Source organism: Liolophura sinensis, chromosome 1, assembly GCF_032854445.1.
Source record: "Liolophura sinensis isolate JHLJ2023 chromosome 1, CUHK_Ljap_v2, whole genome shotgun sequence".
Taxonomy (NCBI): Eukaryota; Metazoa; Mollusca; class Polyplacophora; order Chitonida; family Chitonidae; genus Liolophura; species Liolophura sinensis.
The window spans coordinates 70384183-70393027 of NC_088295.1; the positions used below are offsets into that span (position 1 = coordinate 70384183).

The following is an 8845-nucleotide window of genomic DNA, read 5'->3' on the forward strand; positions in this document are numbered from 1 at the left end:
CATAACTCAGGCCAGAAGAAACAATAAAATTCAGCCGTGAGCCCGTCATTGCCAGGACTTTTGTTTTTCGCCATACCTTTCAGTGCCACCCACAATTCATCCTTTGTCAACTCCGTGTCACAGAAAGGTCTATTACCATCATCTACTCGTAATTTTGTTTTCCTGATTGCATTTCTCTAAACTGAGAAAAAAAGAGGTATTTCTGTCACCCTCGACAGCCCATTGGGCCTAAGGCCGCAGAATAGCGCCTTTGCGATTTGATTTCCAATTCTAACTGACAAATTGATCTTCTGTCATAGTTGGGTATATTCGCAGCCCTCCTGTATTCACTATCCAACTGGCATTGAATGCTGAACATCTGATAACATCGTTCATCCTTTCTCTTCTTGCCAAATAATAGGGCTAACCTCTTAATATGGTTATCCCACCAGAGAGTAATTTCTTTTGTATACAGCTCGTTTTGTTTCTCTCTAACGATGAGTTCCTGTACACGATTAACGAAATCGTTGTCTTTCAATAATAGGTTGTTAAAAATAAATAACCCAGGACCTCGCTCAACAGTACAAAGATCTAGTCTGAGGAAAACGGTGCTGTTGGGGACTTGAATGTGGTCTTTTCAACTCGCTATAGGGCAACTAAGGTCCTAGAAAAGGATAGGTCACGTCAGGTGTTTTTTGACTTTGTCAATGAGCACGACGTCAGAGATATGTGGAGGTATTGCCACCCTGATATGATTAGTTTTTCTTGGAAACGATATGCTAACGATGTATTACAACAAAGCCGCATTGATCATGTGTTTGTGAGCAGAGCGTTAACGGCTAAAGCACAATCAGTATACTACAGGAGAAATTCGTTTAGTGACCACAGCACCGTTTTCCTCAGACTAGATCTTTGTACTGTTGAGCGAGGCCCTGGGTTAATTATTACTAACAACCTATTATTGCAAGACAACGATTTCGTTAATCGTGTGCGGGAACTAATCGTTAGAGAGAAACAAAACGAGCTGTATACAAAAGAAATTACTCTCTGGTGGGATAACCATATTAAGAGGTTAGCCCTATTATTTGGCAAGAAGAGAAAGGATGAACGATGTTATCAGATGTTCAGCATTCAATGCAAGTTGGATAGTGAATACAGGAGGGCTGCGAATATACCTAACGATGACAGAACATCAATTTGTCAGTTAGAATTGGAACTCAAATCACAAAGGCGCTATTCTACGGTCCAAGGCCCAATGGGCTGTTGAGGGTGACAGAAATACCTCTTTTTTCTCAGTTTAGAGAAATGCAATCAGGGAAACAAAATTACGAGTAGATGATGGTAATAGGCCTTTCTGTGACACTGAGTTGACAAAGGATGAATTGTGCGTGGCACTGAAAGGTATGGCGAAAAACAAAAGTCCTGGCAATGACGGGCTCACGGCTGAATTTTATTGTTTCTTCTGGCCTGAGTTATGTAACATTTTGTTTGATGTTTTCACCCAGGATTTTGCCTGTGGCAATCTGCCTCACTCAATGCGTTCTGGTGTGATCACTCTTATACATAAGCAAAAAGGTAATCGTAACAACTCAATGCGTTCTGGTGTGATCACTCTTATACATAAGCAAAAAGGTAATCGTAACAACTCAATGCGTTCTGGTGTGATCACTCTTATACATAAGCAAAAAGGTAATCGTAACAACTCAATGCGTTCTGGTGTGATCACTCTTATACATAAGCAAAAAGGTAATCGTAACAACCTAAAAAACTGGAGACCCATTACTTTACTCAATGTAGATAACAAAATATTGTCTAGATGTCTGTCGAACCGACTAAAGTGTGTTATGGAAAGTCTCATATCGTCATTCCAAAGCTGCTGTGTGCCTGGTCGAGATATAGCGGACACCGTAGCGAGTATTAGAGATGTTTTCTACTGAAACAATGTAAACTCAATGTAACAATTGAGTTATTGTTTATGTCAAATGTTCATCGTGCTTTTCAGAATCTTCGTCATTACTATAAGGAAGTTTTTGCCTGTTGGTATAATTTTCTTAAGCATGCAAATCTAATTGTGGAAACAAAGTCCCAGAAATTGTGCCAAACTTCGTTTTCTAATCCGAGAATAACTGTTAACGGAAAGTTACTTAACTCAGACACATTTACTAGCATTGGCATTGTTCTGGTAAAACACTTATTGTATGAGGTAAGTCCTGGTTATTTGCCAGTTCAGGCGGTGATAGAGATTGTATCCGGGCGCTTCCCGAACGCCGATGCAGGAAAACTAAAAGCTATGCTTACTCTTATCAAGTCATGCATCCCAACTGAGTGGACAAATACCACTGTTAGGCGGACAGAATTAATGTCTGAAGATATTGTTGTAAAGTATGGAGATATTTACAAAATATGTGTCTCAATAAAGGTGTGGAGAAGTCCTGCGGCTCAGAGCAACTGTGGGAAAATTTCCTACCTAATGTGGCTATGGATAGAATTCTGGAACTGGTAAACTTTACACTGAAGAATCCTAAGTGGCGAGAATCAGATTTTAAAATTTTGCACAACGCCATTTTTACAAAAACAAAACTGTTTAAAATGGGAACTGTGAATTCAGCCTTGTGTAGTATATGTGAAAAAGAACCCGAAGATATAGTACATATATTTTTGAAATGTGAAGCTTTGAGCCATTTCCACCTGAACGTAAATGATTTGTGGGAAACACTTTTTCAAAAAGCCCCACATTTGTATCCAACTTACCATTCATTTGAATGTTTACTGCTTTTCGGCGTCTTTGGGAAGTCAAGACTTGTGAATGAAAATGCCGTAAACATAATATGTTCTACGGCCAGATCCGTAATTCTAAAAAGGCGTTGAAAGACTTTTCATGGCATTGATATTGATATCCACAGACTATTTGTATACCGTGTTAAACAGACTTTTGAACAGTATCAGGATTACTATAGATCTAAAAGACGGAACGGAGATTTCTATAAACGATTTCTGCAAAACAGTCATGTCATAAAATTATCTTAATCTGGAGAACTCATGTATGCTTTTTAAATGTATACTAAGAATAACTTTTAATTGTTAGAAGAGAAATATGTGTATACATGCCCATCTTTCTGTGATATTATTTTTTTTAAATTTGGGGATAAAAACTGTGCTGTGTATATTGTCTCAATCTCATATTGTACATTCAACTGTTGTAATCAATAAACACAATCAGAAGAAAAAGAGCACAAAACTCTTAATCTCGGGTTTGCGTGTTCGAGCCCTCACTTTGGACGCCAATACTTTTATAGATCTCTTTCTTGACCAAATGTTTCTCACCAAAATTTACATTGTGATTAATTGATCTTTATTATTGTTGATAAACTCCTATTATTGGAGTTCCAATAAAGAGAATAATTTTTATATTGCCATAGTCATTGCTCTTCTTACCGTCACTGCCAGAAGCGCGTCACGTTGAAAGTCTCTACAAGACCTAAAATCAAGTTGCACTGGGTAAAACGACTAAAGTTTTACTCCATGTGGTTTTGCCAGTATAATTTTAACAGCCTGGCTATGTCAGTGCGCAAAGTCCGAAACTCATAACCTTAGAGCCGTAGGTTGGAGCACTACGTTGGGCGTAATTTTTATTAAAGACCTCGCTGTTGTCCATACTTTGCATTTGAAAAATGTACTCTTTAATTAATTGATGTATATGATTCTAGTTTTAAGGACTTTTTCTTGTCCAAATTTTGTGCTCCAAAATTTTATTTTTTGGATTGCATGATTTATCTTGTTTTTTTAACTGTAATTATCCTGTGAAGCCTTATGCTTAAAAAATGATGCTAAATTTTACAATTTTTCCATTAATGAGTATCATTGTTATATTGCCATCGTCACTGATGTTCTTACCCTGACTTGCCGGAAAAAAAACATGATGAAAAATAAGGCAATACATGTGTTTCTATACCTGTCTTTAGCAGAAACGCCTTACACTGCAAGTGTGACAAGACGGAAAATCAATATGTAGTGTGTACGACGATATTATGCTTTACTCTATGTTGTTCTCAATGTGTAATTTCAACAGCCCGGCTAGCTCAGTCGGTAGAGCACGAGACTCTTAATCTCGGGGTCGTGGGTTCGAGCCCCATGTTGGGCGGCAATACTTTTATAGATCTCTTTCGTGTCCAAATGTTTCACACCAAAATTTACATTGTGATTGATTAACCTTTATTATTGTTGTTGAACTGCTATTATTCTTTGAAGATTAAAACTTGAAAGATGACGTTAAAATTATCTGGTGTTCCAACAAAGAGAATCATTTTTATATCGACATAGTCATTGCTCTCCTTACCGTCACTGCCAGAAGCGAGTCACGTTGCAAATGTTTACAAGACCTAAAGTTCAGATAAACTGGGTAAAACGACTAAAGTTTTTCTCCATGTGGTTTTGCAAGTATGATTTTAACAGCCTGGCTATGTCAGTGCGCAAAGTCCGAAACTCATAACCTTAGAGCCATAGGTTGGAGCACTACGTTGGGCGTAATTTTTATTAAAGACCTCGCTGTTGTCCATACTTTGCATTTGAAAAATGTACTCTTTAATTAATTGATGTATATGATTCTAGTTTTAAGGACTTTTTCTTGTCCAAATTTTGTGCTCCAAAATTTTATTTTTTGGATTGCATGATTTATCTTGTTTTTTTAACTGTAATTATCCTGTGAAGCCTTATGCTTAAAAAATGATGCTAAATTTTACAATTTTTCCATTAATGAGTATCATTGTTATATTGCCATCGTCACTGATGTTCTTACCCTGACTTGCCGGAAAAAAAACATGATGAAAAATAAGGCAATACATGTGTTTCTATACCTGTCTTTAGCAGAAACGCCTTACACTGCAAGTGTGACAAGACGGAAAATCAATATGTAGTGTGTACGACGATATTATGCTTTACTCTATGTTGTTCTCAATGTGTAATTTCAACAGCCCGGCTAGCTCAGTCGGTAGAGCACGAGACTCTTAATCTCGGGGTCGTGGGTTCGAGCCCCATGTTGGGCGGCAATACTTTTATAGATCTCTTTCGTGTCCAAATGTTTCACACCAAAATTTACATTGTGATTGATTAACCTTTATTATTGTTGTTGAACTGCTATTATTCTTTGAAGATTAAAACTTGAAAGATGACGTTAAAATTATCTGGTGTTCCAACAAAGAGAATCATTTTTATATCGACATAGTCATTGCTCTCCTTACCGTCACTGCCAGAAGCGAGTCACGTTGCAAATGTTTACAAGACCTAAAGTTCAGATGTACCGGGTAAAACGACTAAAGTTTTTCTCAATGTGGTTTTGCAAGTATGATTTTAACAGCCAGGCTATGTCAGTGCGCAAAGTCCGAGACTCATAAGCATAGGGCCGTGGGTTGAAGACTTATGTTGGGCGTCATTTTTATAAAAGACCTCGTTGGTGTCCATATTTTGCTCTTGAAAAATGTACTCTTTAATTAATTGATGTATATGATTCTAGTTTGAAGAACTCTTTCTTGTCCAAATTTTGTGCTCCAAAATTTAATGTTTTGGATTTAATGACATATCTTGTTTTTTAACTGCAATTACTCTTTGAAGAATGAGGCTTAAATGATGATGCTAAAGTTTACAGGTTTTCCATTAATGAGTATCATTGTTATATTGCCATAGTCACTGATGTTCTTACCCTGACTTGCCGGAAAAAATACATGATGGAAAAAAAGGCAATACATGTGCTTCTATACCTGTCTTTAGCAGAAACGCCTTACACTGCAAGTGTGACAAGACGGAAAATCAGGATGTACTGTGTACGACGATATTATGCTTTACTCTATGTTGTTCTCAATGTGTAATTTCAACAGCCTGGCTAGCTCAGTCGGTAGAGCACGAGACTCTTAATCTCGGGGTCATGGGTTCGAGCCCCACGTTGGGCGGCAATACTTTTATAGATCTCTTTCTTGTCCAAATGTTTCACACCAAAATTTACATTGTGATTGATTGACCTTTATTATTGTTGTTGAACTCCTATTATTCTTTGAAGATTAAAACTTGAAAGATGACGTTAAAATTATCTGGTGTTCCAACAAAGAGAATCATTTTTATATTGACATAGTCATTGCTCTTCTTACCGTCACTGCCAAAAGCGAGTCACGTTGCAAGTGTTTACAAGACCTAAAGTTCAGATGTACTGGGTAAAACGACTAAAGTTTTTCTCCATGTGGTTTTGCAAGTATGATTTTAACAGCCTGGATATGTCAGTGCGCAAAGTCCGAGACTCATAAGCTTAGGGCCGTGGGTTGAAGACTTATGTTGGGCGTCATTTTTATAAAAGACCTCGTTGGTGTCCATATTTTGCTCTTGAAAAATGTACTCTTTAATTATTTGATGTATATGAATCTAGTTTGAAGAACTCTTTCTTGTCCAAATTTTGTGCTCCAAAATTTAATGTTTTGGATTTCATGATCATATCTTGTTTTTGAACTGCAATTACTCTTTGAAGAATGAGGCTTAAATGATGATGCTAAAGTTTACAGGTTTTGCATTAATGAGTATCATTGTTATATTGCCATAGTCACTGATGTTCTTACCCTGACTTGCCGGAAAAAATACATGATGGAAAAAAAGGCAATACATGTGTTTCTATACCTGTCTTTAGCAGAAACGCCTTACACTGCAAGTGTGACAAGACGGAAAATCAATATGTACTGTGTACGACGATATTATGCTTTACTCTATGCTGTTCTCAATGTGTAATTTCAACAGCCTGGCTAGCTCAGTCGGTAGAGCACGAGACTCTTAATCTCGGGGTCGTGGGTTCGAGCCCCACGTTGGGCGGCAATACTTTTATAGATCTCTTTCGTGTCCAAATGTTTCACACCAAAATTTACATTGTGATTGATTGACCTTTATTATTGTTGTTGAACTCCTATTATTCTTTGAAGATTAAAACTTGAAAGATGACGTTAAAATTATCTGGTGTTCCAACAAAGAGAATCATTTTTATATTGACATAGTCATTGCTCTTCTTACCGTCACTGCCAAAAGCGAGTCACGTTGCAAGTGTTTACAAGACCTAAAGTTCAGATGTACTGGGTAAAACGACTAAAGTTTTTCTCCATGTGGTTTTGCAAGTATAATTTTAACAGCCTGGCTATGTCAGTGCGCAAAGTCCGAGACTCATAAGCTTAAGGCCGTGGGTTGAAGACTTATGTTGGGAGTCATTTTTATAAAAGACCTCGTTGGTGTCCATATTTTGCTCTTGAAAAATGTACCCTTTAATTAATTGATGTATATGATTCTAGTTTGAAAAACTCTTTCTTGTCCAAATTTTGTGCTCCAAAATTTACTTTTTTGGATTTAATGACATATCTTGTTTTTGAACTGCAATTACTCTTTGAAGAATGAGGCTTAAATGATGATGCTAAAGTTTACAGGTTTTCCATTAATGAGTATCATTGTTATATTGCCATAGTCACTGATGTTCTTACCCTGACTTGCCGGAAAAAATACATGATGGAAAAAAAGGCAATACATGTGCTTCTATACCTGTCTTTAGCAGAAACGCCTTACACTGCAAGTGTGACAAGACAGAAAATCAATATGTACTGTGTACGACGATATTATGCTTTACTCTATGCTGTTCTCAATGTGTAATTTCAACAGCCCGGCTAGCTCAGTCGGTAGAGCACGAGACTCTTAATCTCGGGGTCGTGGGTTCGAGCCCCACGTTGGGCGGCAATACTTTTATAGATCTCTTTCTTGTCCAAATGTTTCACACCAAAATTTACATTGTGATTGATTGACCTTTATTATTGTTGTTGAACTCCTATTATTCTTTGAAGATTAAAACTTGAAAGATGACGTTAAAATTATCTGGTGTTCCAACAAAGAGAATCATTTTTATATTGACATAGTCATTGCTCTTCTTACCGTCACTGCCAAAAGCGAGTCACGTTGCAAGTGTTTACAAGACCTAAAGTTCAGATGTACTGGGTAAAACGACTAAAGTTTTTCTCCATGTGGTTTTGCAAGTATGATTTTAACAGCCTGGCTATGTCAGTGCGCAAAGTCCGAGACTCATAAGCTTAGGGCCGTGGGTTGAAGACTTATGTTGGGCGTCATTTTTATAAAAGACCTCGTTGGTGTCCATATTTTGCTCTTGAAAAATGTACTCTTTAATTATTTGATGAATATGAATCTAGTTTGAAGAACTCTTTCTTGTCCAAATTTTGTGCTCCAAAAGTTAATGTTTTGGATTTCATGATCATATCTTGTTTTTGAACTGCAATTACTCTTTGAAGAATGAGGCTTAAATGATGATGCTAAAGTTTACAGGTTTTCCATTAATGAGTATCATTGTTATATTGCCATAGTCACTGATGTTCTTACCCTGACTTGCCGGAAAAAATACATGATGGAAAAAAAGGCAATACATGTGCTTCTATACCTGTCTTTAGCAGAAACGCCTTACACTGCAAGTGTGACAAGACGGAAAATCAATATGTACTGTGTACGACGATATTATGCTTTACTCTATGCTGTTCTCAATGTGTAATTTCAACAGCCTGGCTAGCTCAGTCGATAGAGCACGAGACTCTTAATCTCGGGGTCGTGGGTTCGAGCCCCACGTTGGGCGGCAATACTTTTATAGATCTCTTTCGTGTCCAAATGTTTCACACCAAAATTTACATTGTGATTGATTGACCTTTATTACTGTTGTTGAACTCCTATTATTCTTTGAAGATTAAAACTTGAAAGATGACGTTAAAATTATCTGGTGTTCCAACAAAGAGAATCATTTTTATATTTTTATATCAGTGCCAGAAGCGAGTCACGTTGCAAGTGTTTACAAGACCTA

General features: G+C 37.1%; 6 non-coding genes across 6 annotated transcripts; all 6 read left to right on the forward strand.

Annotated features, from left to right (window-relative positions):
• The first annotated feature begins 4047 nt into the window (after positions 1-4047).
• Trnak-cuu (transfer RNA lysine (anticodon CUU)) lies at positions 4048-4120 on the forward strand. Its single transcript has one exon. It is a non-coding gene; the product is annotated as a tRNA-Lys (tRNA).
• An 828-nt stretch (positions 4121-4948) lies between these two features.
• Positions 4949-5021, forward strand: Trnak-cuu (transfer RNA lysine (anticodon CUU)). Its single transcript has one exon. It is a non-coding gene; the product is annotated as a tRNA-Lys (tRNA).
• Positions 5022-5848: 827 nt separating this feature from the next.
• Trnak-cuu (transfer RNA lysine (anticodon CUU)) lies at positions 5849-5921 on the forward strand. The gene has a single exon. It is a non-coding gene; the product is annotated as a tRNA-Lys (tRNA).
• Positions 5922-6749: 828 nt separating this feature from the next.
• Trnak-cuu (transfer RNA lysine (anticodon CUU)) lies at positions 6750-6822 on the forward strand. Its single transcript has one exon. It is a non-coding gene; the product is annotated as a tRNA-Lys (tRNA).
• Positions 6823-7649: 827 nt separating this feature from the next.
• Trnak-cuu (transfer RNA lysine (anticodon CUU)) lies at positions 7650-7722 on the forward strand. The gene has a single exon. It is a non-coding gene; the product is annotated as a tRNA-Lys (tRNA).
• Positions 7723-8550: 828 nt separating this feature from the next.
• Positions 8551-8623, forward strand: Trnak-cuu (transfer RNA lysine (anticodon CUU)). Its single transcript has one exon. It is a non-coding gene; the product is annotated as a tRNA-Lys (tRNA).
• The last annotated feature ends 222 nt before the right edge of the window (positions 8624-8845 follow it).